We start from the raw sequence: 12,014 nt of genomic DNA, 5'->3' as shown, positions 1-12,014 counted from the left end.
AATTTTTGAGTGATCCATCACATTGCTCACTCCCAGTTTCTGCCAGTCAGTGGCTAAGGACACCAGAGCATGGGGTTGCATCCCTGACCTTCTTAGCTAACAGCTATTAATGAAGCTATCCTCCATGAACCTATCCAATTATTTTTTGATCCCCGTTACAGTTTTGGCCTTCACAACATCCCCTGGCAGTGAGTTTCACAGGTTAAATGTGTGTTGTGTGAAGAAGTACTTCCTTACATTTATTTTAAACCTGCTGCCTATTAATTTAATCCAATGACCCCTGATTCTTGTGTTATGTGAAGGGGTAAATAACACTTCCTTATGCATGTTCTCCACACCATTCAGCATTTTGTAGACCTCTATCATATCCTCCTTAGTTGCCTCTTTTCCAAGTTGAACAGTCCCAGTCTTTTTTAATATCTCCTCATATGGAAGCTGTTACATACCCCTAGGAATTTTGGTTGCCCTTCTCTATACCTTTTCCAATTTTAATATACCTTTTTTGAGATGGGGCAACCAGAACCGCACACAATATTTAAGGTGTGTGCATACCATGGGTTTAAATAGTGGCATCATCATATTTATTGCCTTATTATAATAATATATTCTATGATTCTAAGTGAGTGAATTTATCAAGCCCTGATTATTCAAATGCAAAGTTATCACAGCAAATATGTATCTCATATGGAAATGTCATAGTTATCAGAGGGAAATGAACATGGAACTTTCAATATTAAGAAGATTTTGGAATAAATGAAAAACTCCTTTAACTGTGAATAGGTAATAAGCTGTTGCAGTTGCTGGGGCCAGTTACTAAAGGGAGACAGTTACAGCACCACTTACCCAACCCATATACATTTTAAAAAGGTTACATTAATCAAAATTATTATGGGTTGTACAGGCAGAGCAAAGCAAATGAAAAAAGTATCAGGGGGTAGCCATGTTAGTCTGGATCTTTAAAAAGCAACTGTGGCACCTTTAAGACTAACAGCTGTATTGGAACATAAGCTTTCGTGGGTGAATGCCCACTTGTCAGATGCACTGACGAAGTGGGTATTCACCCACGAAAGCTTATGCTCCAACACATCTGTTAGTCTTAAAGGTGCTACAGGACTCTGCTTTTTCATTTGTAAAAAGCAACATTCTGTTTAAGTCCACTGAAATACCTTGAACCTGCTGAAACACAATCAGAACATACTCATGACATATAAGGACTTAAGCCTTTTATTAGATCATTAATGCCTACTTCCAGTGCTTAAACAGAACACTACATGTAAGAGATTGAAATGTTGCTTGTAAGTTGCAGTACCAATAATGCCACAGATTTAATATTTGTGGTGTATTGTGCTGAGTATATATCTTTTCAGAAAGTCACTGGATAATTTAGGTCCTGACAGCCTCCTCTAATACAGCCAAGCTTTTATTCAAATAAAATGTATTACTTTTTACTTTGAGTAAGTCAGTCACCAAGATAGTGGATTGCCCTGAAATGCGACTAGTGTTCCATCCCATGTAATATGTGTAACAGATGGCTACTTTTAACAAACATAATTTTGCTGGAAGAGGGGAAAATGTTAGAAGTCTGTAGATGCAATATGCATTTAACTATGCTTGTAAATATTCAAGTTTGTATCCAAATAAAATATATCACCTTGTTTGCAGATACAATGAATACAAAGCTGAGCAATGCATAAATTTGACACTGGCAGCTGGGTGCTCAGTTTGCATCAATTCAATTACCAATGGGAGAGAGGTACCTAGCTGCTCTCTGTTCCTTTGAAAGTCACCCCCTCAGACTCTGAGGTTCAGCAAAAAGAACAGGGGCAGTCAGGGGCTACACCTCCCTTATCTAACATGTTCCAAATGCTCAGTGCTGCGAGATGAAACCCCTGTGGCACCTACTGGGCACCACTTTTCTAGAAATTTCTAACTCCTATAATGCCCACAACTGAGAATAGTGCAGGGTACACCTTGAAAGAAAAAAAAAAAAAAAAAAAGATTCTTATTTGATATAACATTAAGTACTATTCTCTAATGGAAACAATATTAATTTTATAAGCCTGTTCAGTGTAGCATCTTGCAATTGCTCCTGTAGCAAAGGGGATAAACATCTGAACTGCGATAATTCACCAGTTCTATTAAATGTTCTCTATTCTGAACAGACCTGTGTTGCTACGAGTTAACTTCTGAGTTACCTTTTGAATAGAGGCAAAAAAAAGGGTGGAAATTATGCAGAAATTTCAGAGGCATTTTCTGCGACATTTTTGTAACAGTACTGCTTTTGCTGTCTAATTTTTCTGCAGAATTATCAAAAAACTTTTTAAATTAAATTTTTTAAAAAGTTGCATCCTAAATTTGAAAAAAAAACCCACCATACAACTAAGCTGATTAATCAGAGGTTGCACAGTAGCAATAAAAATTCACACATGGAAAATGTTGAATACATTGAGATATTTTGACAATTTTTTGTTTTTAAAAGTAAAAAATTCAACCAAAATGTTTGTTTTTAAGTTCCGACCTGTTCTACTATAATATATTTAGTTTAGCAACATATTATTTACTTCAACGTGCTCCTTCGATACAGTTTGTGGTAACATGAAAGTTCTTATGAAACTGTACAGAGCAAAAAGATGTTGACATTGTTCTTAAATTTAAATTAGAGTATTAAAATACACTCCAGAATACTTCTTGCTCAACACATTTATTCCTCCTATGTAGTACAGTGGATTATATACAGTTGTAGGACTGTACAATGCTTATGCGGTCCAATTAACTTCCCTATGATGGTAGCTTGCTTCATTTATAGCAGAGATGACAAGTCATGGAATGCATACTCAACGAAGAGCCATTTAATGATGGGCAGCAGCAGAAGATTCTGAAACAAACAATTTAGACTGTTCAAAAATTAAAGTAATAGAAGTCTATAATTCAGGACAGATACAGTTAAGTATCCAAAGCTATGAATAGCCAAAAATTAGATGAATCAGTACATCAAAGTACCGTATTTTCCGGCGTATAAGACGACTGGGCGTATAAGACGACCCCCAACTTTTCCAGTTAAAATATAGAGTTTGGGATATACTCGCCGTATAAGACTACCCCTCTTCCAACGCACACCAAAAAAAAATTAAAAAAACATCAGATTTGATTTCAATATGGTAATTTTAATTCAAATGCTTATGACATGAAGGTACTTAGCAGGAAAACTGTCACTTATAAACATAAGGCTGTTTGACATCAAACATGTAAACATAAAACAGTGCAAGTGGATTAAACTTTTCCTAATTCACTCTAAAGCTGAAAGGAAGGATAAGACAATAAACCCATGGGAGCTGCCATGCTGTTTGTTTTCTAAGCTGTCAACCAAACTGGAACTGATGATGATAGGAGGAAGATAACAAACAAGAGAGAGAGAGCAAGTGCCGGGCAAGTCCCTGGCGAGTTAGCAACGCCCATCATAACTGCAAGCTACGGTATTTTTACAGGTTTTGCTGGCGTGACAGTTTCCCTTTAAAAGCCTTCAAAATCCTCCTGTTCGTCATCTGATATCATAAGTACATCAATGACATCTTGTGATACATTTGTAAGGCAGTCATCGTATGGATCGAATTCCGTATCAGATGGTGGGGTCTCAGCTTCGGCTTCCTCTTCATCTTGCCACAAGTAGTCGTCCTCCATACCATCTAATGAATTTGATATGCCACACTTCTTGAAAGACTTGATTACTGTTTCTGCATCAATATCATTCCAGGCTTTTATGACAAACTTGCACAAAACATCCAACTGTGGAGCACGCATGTTTCCTCCTTTTGTGAATGACTTTTCGCCGCTAACCATCCATTCATTCCACCGTTCTTGAATGCGATCTTTAAATGGCTTGTTTAGGCACACATCCAGTGGCTGTACCAACGATGTCAATCCTGCAGGAATAACTGCCGCATCTGTGTTTAGTCTTGCAAGCATTTGCTTGGTGCTGGGAGTTAAATGAGCCCTGAACATATCCCACACCAGTAGACTACATTTTTGAATAAGTCCACCTGGTCGCCTGCTCCATACATTATCAAGCCATAGCTTTACCCCTTCTTCATCCATCCAGCCTTTTTCATTCACATGTACAAAACAACCAACAGGGAACTTGAATTTCGGCATTGTTTTTCTTCTAAAAATAATCATTGGTCTCAGTTTGGCGCCATCAGCTGTGCATCCTAGTACCACTGTAAAACTGGACTTCTCATGTCCTGTTGTTTTAATTAAAATTGTTTTTTCACCTTTTTGATGGACAGTTTTATTTCCAACCATATCAAAATTCATTGGAGTTTCATCCATATTTCCAATACTACTTAACGCATAGCCATGTTTAGTGCGCTGTTGTATTACGTATCGATGGAAACTATTTACTTTGCTATCAAGATCTGCAGGTAATTTTGGGGCAATTTTCATCTTTTGCCTCAGTATCATATTATGCCTTCCCATGAATCTAGTACACCAGGATACAGTGGCCTTAAATCTGTTGCTGTGATCTGGGTTAGATTTGGCCCACTGAAGTGCAAACAAATGTATTTTATTTCGTGTCACTACATAACCGTTTTGGCGATGCTCATTCACCATGTCTGCTACATGTTTTTCGAGTTCTGGCCAATGTGGAGTGCCTCTTCTTAATGCACACTTACCCCTTGGCATACTCTTTAATGCTTTTTCATTTGCTTTCCAGTCCCGAACCATCTTTTCTGTTACTCCATATTGTCTTGCAGCAGCGCAGTTATTATGTTCCATGGCAAAGTTTACAACTTTAAGTTTGAAACTGGCTTCATATTTCTTTCTTCTTGCTGGTGGAGCCATGATGGGGTTTTGACTGTTGGACATTTGTATACTGTACTGTATGTACTGGTGCTATACTGTATGAACAGGTACAGATACTGGTGCTGTACTGTATGTACCTACCACTTACACCTTCCCGGTGAGGCGCCCCCTCACCTCGTCATCGGGCGGGGATGCGGCCGCGGCCGTTTTTGAGCTCCCCCCACCATATGCGGCGACCGCAGATTCTCCAGTCCGGCTTGGAAGTTTCAGCACCCGCCCTATAAGACGACACCCGGCGTATAAGACGACCCCTGACTTTTGAGAAGATTTTCCTGGGTTAAAAAGTAGTCTTATACGCCAGAAAATACAGTATTTGAAAATTCTTCATATATCTACAAGTGTAGCCTAATATTTTAACATTTACATTATCAATATTATTGGTTAAATATGATTTCACGGGGAAAAAAAAACTTACCTCTGAAGTCAGGATATATTTAAGTGGGGTAAATAGTTATTGTGGTACAGTGTAATGGGAGGTATTTTAATTTTACCTGTAAGGTTAGATGACATGTCTTTATGTACAAAATTGACTCAATTTGGAGCAAGTGAATTGTCTATCTTTGCAGTCAGGATTGAAATAAGACAATTGCATTAGTGGAGGAGTAATAAGAAAATTATGACTTTAAAACAGTCACAAGCAATGATATACTTAAAAATCTTAAGGATCGCATATTAAACTTTTACAAAAAATAAATGTTAAAATGAACTAGTTTGTTGATAGCTAAAAATGGTAACTTAGTTAAAATTAAGGTCTACCTGGTTAGATTAAAAAAACCTCTATAAAATGGTTAAGCCCATTGAATATATATTTTAGAATCCTTTTTTAAAAAGTTACTCTCCTGAACTACCACTACTGTTCTGTGGCAGAGATTAACTTAGTTTATTACACAAAGGAAAAAGTATCAATGGAAAGTGGAGCATTTTACAGATGTACAGCTACGTTACCAGGGTCGTAAACACTCTGACAACCATATCAGAGTAATAGAGAGAACTATAACAAAAACTGAAGGTTCCCTTTAAGGTCTACTTTGCAATATCCATAATATAAAAACAAACTAAATTAAAATTAATATGTTGGTCTATTTGCTTTAAATCTTATTCATGGTTAAAATAAACTATAGAATACTCTGCTCTATAACACAAATACTTACTGTCTGCCACTGCTTTTTTACCTAGAAACAGAAGAAAAATTGAAATGTTCAAAATTTAGCTTTGCAGTTTTCACTTTCATTTTCAAATTTTAAGCTCCTGAAAAACTAGTATGCAACCAAACTTGGACCAGTTTGCAGTGATGACAGGAAATGTACATGTTCTGAAAAGTTAAGCATACTGCAAAATATACTTTGTTAAAGTAACTATCAAAACAAGCTGTTAAAAAAATTACAGTATACTGATTTTTTAATAAGTGTAATAAAGTGTTATAAGATCTCATTATAGCATGCTGTTAAATCTTTGAGATATAAGGAGTGTTTTTGGAAGAATTACTTAAATTAAAGCTATAATGCTTTTAAAAATATATATATATATATATATATATATATATATATACACACACGTTAAGACTTCTAACTGTAAGTTCACAAGTTACCCAGGGGAGAAGATTGCACAAGTTTGTATAATCATGTACTGTACATTTAGAGATATTTATCTAGATTCTCTGGTGACACATGATTACTTTAGGCCATATTGTTGGTTTATCTGGCCACAGGAAGATTTTCCTAGTGCAAAGGCGTAGAGCAGGGATTGGCAACTTTTGGCACGCAGCCCGTCAGGGAAATCTGTTGGCGGGTCTGGCTGGTTTACCTGCAGCGTCTGCAGGTTCGGCTGATCGCAGCTCCCGCTGGCCACAGTTCACCGTTCCAGGCCAATGAGGGCTGCAGGAAGTGGCGTGGGCCAAGGGATGTGCTGGCCACCGCTTCCCGCAGCCCCCATTGGCCTGGAACAGCGAGTGGGAGCTGCGATCGGCCGAACCTGTGGACGCTGCAGGTAAACAAACTGGCCCGTCCCATCAGTGGATTTCCCTGACGGGCCGCGTGCCAAAGGTTGCCGATTCCTGGTATAGCACTGGCAGTGTAAAACCAGCATAGTAGTGCCTACTGCACTCTATCTTCGGCAGGAATGAAGCTGTGGTCAGATATTCTCTACGCTCTGCCAATCCTTGTCTGCAGTTTCTAGCCCTTTACAGCTATTAGCAGTTGGCACAAAAGCAGTCTTTAGGGGGCTAGCACAACACAGACTAGACTGAAAATTAGGGAAGTGCAAAGGTGAGCTTAACACTAACTTTGCAGTACCCTCCTGAGTAGTGCTGGGTGCATTTTGGCCAGTCCACAGGATCTGGCATATTAAAGGTACACATTTTTACACGATACCTCAGAGTGGTTTGCAAAACTGCAGTTTTTCTGTGAAATTTGCTTCAACAGCACCAAATTACCACTTGTGCAAAACATCTGCTGTGATACTGGAGGTGAATACACCTGGCCCCAAATATACCAAATTCATTAGTACTAGGGCTGTTGATTAATCAGAGTGAACTCATGCAATTAACTAAAAACAATTATTCATGATTAATCGCACTGTTAAACAGAATATCAATTTAAATGTATTAAATATTTTGGATGTTTTGCTACATGTTCATATATATTGTATTCTGTGTTGTAATTTAAATCAAAGTGTATACTATTTTTTATTACAAATATTTGCACTGTAAAAATTATAAAAGAAACCGTATTTTTCAATTTACCTCATACAAGTACAGTAACTCCTCACTTAAAGTCGTCCCGGTTAATGTTGGTTCATTGTTACTTGTTTAAAGTTACGCAATGCTCCCTTATAATGTTGTTTGGCAGCTCCCTGCTTTGTCCACTGCTTGCAGAAAGAGCAGCCTGTTGAGCTAGCTGGTGGGGGCTTGGAACCAGGGTGGACCAGCAGCCCCCCCATCAGCTCCCTGCTCCCCCAAGTTCCCCTGTGCGGCAGCCGCCCAGCAGGCTATCAATTGCTGGCAGTTCAGCTGTCCCTCCTCCTACTGCTATGTGCTGCTCCTGCCCTCTGCCTTGGAGCTGTTTCCGGGAGCCTCCTGCTCGCTGTGCAGGACGGGGAGGGAGGGAGGCTAATGTCAGGGTGTCCCCCTCCCCGCTGCTCCCCTGCTAACCCCATCTCCATAGAGCGGTGGGGGGCGGGAGGGGAGACACAACAGGGCGCAGGACAGAGGGAGCTTGCTGGCAGCAAGGGCTGACTCAACTTGCTGATCTACTTAAAAAGGCAATATACTTAGAGTGGGGTCAGCGTACTTAAAGGGGCAATGTGGATCTCTCTTTCACACACACACACACACACACACACACACACACAGGGTGTATGTCTATCTCTATCTGCCTTGCTGTCTCGCCTCCCTCCATTTGTTCTGCCTCGTAGAGTGTGAGGCTACATTAACAACAATGTGTTAACCTTGAGGGTTCAGCCGAGTACTAGTTCATCATTTAGCAGTAAGGCATTTCCTGGGAAATATCCCACCCTCTGACTTCACCACCTCAATCAAGCTTCACAATCATCATTGCTGTGTACAGTATTAAATTGTTTAAAACTTACACTGTGTGCGCGCGCATATATATATATACATATGCATACACATGCACACACACAGTCTTTGTTTCTGATGAAAAAAATTTCCCTGGGACCAACCCCCCGCCCCGCCATCTACATTAATTCATATGGGGAAAATTGGATTCACTTAACATCATTTCACTTAAAGTTGCATTTTTCAGGAACATAACTACAATGTTAAGTGAGGAGTTACTGTACTGTAGTGCAATCTCTTTATTGTGAAAGTGCAACTTACAAATGTAGATTTTTTTTTTTTGTTATGTAACTGCACTCAAAAACAAAACAGTGGAAAACTTCAGAGCCTATAAGTCCACTCAGTCCTACTTCTTGTTCAGCCAATTGCTAAGACAAACAAGTTTATTTACATTTACAGGCGATAATGCTGCCCTCTTCTTATTTACAATGTCACCAGAAAGTGAGAACAGGCATTTGCATGGCACTTTTGTAGCCGGCATTGCAAGGTATTTACGTTCCAGATATGCTAAACATTCATATGCTTCTTCACGCTTCAGCCACCATTCCAGAGGACCTGCTTCCATGCTGATGATGGTTAAAAAAAATAATGCGTTAATTAAATTTGTGACTGAACTCCCTGGGGGAGAATTGTATGTCCCCTGATCTGTTTTACCTGCATTCTGCCATATATTTCATGTTATAGCAGTCTCGGATGATGACCCAGCACACGTTGTTCATTTTAAGAACACTTTCATTGCAAAGATGATGCAAAGAAGGTACCAATGTGAGATTTCTAAAAATAGATACAGCACTCAACCCAAGATTTAAGAATCTGAAGTGCCTTCCAGAATCTGAGAGGGATGAGGTGTGGAGCATGCTTTCAGAAATCTTAAAAGAGCAACAGTCCAATGCGGAAACTACAGAACCCGAACGACCAAAAAAGAAAATCAACCTTCAGCTGGTGGTATCTGACTCAGATGATGAAAATGAACATGCGTCAGTCCGCACTGCTTTGGATTGTTATTGAGCAGAATGCGTCATCAGCATGGACGCACATTCCCTAGAATGGTGGTTGAAACATGAATGGACGTATGAATCTTTAGCGCATCTGACTAATTGCAATTAATTTTTTTAATTGCTCGACAGCACTAATTAGTACACTTCATGGACTAATTGCCCTCAAAAAGTTCCATTGGTTTTCAGATTTAAAAAAATCAAAAAAAAAAAAAAAAAAAAAAATCACAGTTTTAACCTTGAAGACACTTACCATTCAAGATGCAGTTGCAACAGTAAATAAACTTTGACTTAACACAGGTATACACTAAAATCTTTTGCCTGAACAGTAATGTTGATTAGAAGTGTAATTTTTAAAGAAATTTCTATACCAGCAAAAGCCCTAGTGTAGCTACAGGTGTAGTGGCACAGAAGTGCTTTTGCCTTTATAGTTTATTTCACTTTGGGAACCAGTATAAGCTATAATGGCAAAAGCACTCTTTTTTGCTGATATAAGCTGTATCTGCATGAAGAGGGTTTGCTGGTATAGCTTTCCCAATAAACCTTTTCTAGTGTCTGGCCTTAGTGAGGTGATAAAGCAACTGCTGATTATTTTAAATAAAATATTTGGGCATTTCCAGACAATTAATTTCAACAGTTTTATTTACAACAAAGGTTTCAAACACAGTACACCAAAGCGAAGATTGAAACAATGTAACTTACCACCATAGGAAATTTTGTAATAGGCATAAGTGGTTAAGGCCAACCCCACCCATATTTCCTGGTAAACCGTAGTGTAGTAAATCTTCATGTTGCCCCACGTCTTAGTCAAATATTTTAACATCTGAATATTACAAAAAAAAAAAAAGGTCATGATGATGAATTTTGCTATTACATTCTCACCTGATGTTTTGCATGAATAAAGAAAGTATTTGTTGTCTCTTGAATCAGGACAAAATAAATAAGGAACTTTATATTTAAAGGAAACATTGAATGGTATCCATAAATACGGTTTTAAAATAGTAACCATTTAACAGTTAAACGGTTAACAGTTAAGCAGTTCATATGGGGGGAAATATGAGTGCGAGCGGTGGCCCACCAAGCTCCCCCAGCCCTCCCCACCTACCCTGTGCCGCAGCGAGCCCTGCGCCGCTCCCTGAAGTGGCTGAACTACTGTATATCCCTGCAGCCCTGAGCAGGGGGGTGGGAGGCGAGTAGACGGCTCTGTGCTCTTGCAGCTCCCATTGGCTGGGAACCGTGGCCAATGGGAGCTTTGGGGGAGGTACCTGGAGGAGCAGCAAGAACAGGACATGGTGCCGTTCTCCCCCACCCCCCGGGACTCCAGCTGCTTCCTGGAGCGGAGAGAGGCCGGAGACAGGGCAGGCAGGCAGGGAGCCTGCCCTGACCGCGATGCATGGCGCTGCCACCCTGGATCTGCTCTAGGTAAGTGGCACTGGGCTGGAGCCCGTACCCTGTACCCCTTCTGCACCCCACCCCCCTGCCTGGAGCCCCTTGCCACACCCTGCACCCCAACTCCCTGCCTGGAGCCTCTTGCCACACACTGCACCCCAACTACCTGCTGCATCCCTCGTCCCTCCTGCACCCCAACTCTCTGCCCTGAGCCCCCTGCCGCACCCAGCACTTCCTGCCCTGAGCGCCCTCGCACCCTGCACACCTCCTGCACTCCCTGCCCTGAGCCCCCGCCACACCCTACACTCCTCCTGCACCCCCTGGGGACAGGGAGGGGGCAGAGTTGGGGTGAAGACTTCAGGGAAGGGGTTGGAATGGGGGCAGGAAAGGGGTGAGAAGAGGCAAGGCGGGGCCTCAAGGAAGGGGTGGAGTGGGGGCAGGGCCAGGGGCAGCAAGTGGGGGGTGTCAGTGATGCGGCCCTCGAGGTCATCTGAGTTTGAGACCCCGTGATCTAATCCAACCCCCTGCTCAAAGCAGGACCAATCTCCAGACAGATTTTTGCCCCCAAATCCCTAAATGGCCCCCTCAAGGATTGAATTTACAACCCTGGATTTAGCAGGCCAATGCTCAAACCACTGAGAGTTACCTCTGATATCACAATGATACCCACTTTAGAAGTTACCTGAACTTTTGATCTGATACTATCAATAGGCTATGTAATCATAGCTAGGTGCAGTAGTTGCTAATAACATATCTGATTTACAGCCTAGTTTCCTCAAATATAACTTATGTACAGATTCCAATGAATTTTAACTACCTGGAAAGTTTGAAGAGTTTTATTCCTTGATTAAGATCAGACTCATTTGGAACCAGGCCCGCTGATGGGGGTGAGGGATGGGGGAAATTGCCCAGGGGTGATTTAAAAGGGCCTGGGGGCCCCTGGCCGCTGCTTCAGTAGTGGTGGCAGCCAGGAGCCCCAGGCCCTTTTAAATCGCCTGGGTGGGCCACACTGGGCCCTGTGCTTTAGGGAGCCCTGCGGACCAGCGTGGGTGGTCCCAGAAGTGACGGATTCATCACTTCCGCCCCCATCTCCGCTAGGGACGGCCATGGGGCCCGGAATTTCTGTTGGCGGGCCTGTTTGGAACAAAGAAAATACTAACATGCTAAGTTTCTTATAGGACACATTTTAAAATAAA

Source organism: Trachemys scripta, chromosome 4 (assembly GCF_013100865.1).
Source record: "Trachemys scripta elegans isolate TJP31775 chromosome 4, CAS_Tse_1.0, whole genome shotgun sequence".
In the NCBI taxonomy this organism is placed as follows: Eukaryota; Metazoa; Chordata; order Testudines; family Emydidae; genus Trachemys; species Trachemys scripta.
Note: the sequence above shows the minus strand (reverse complement) of the source record.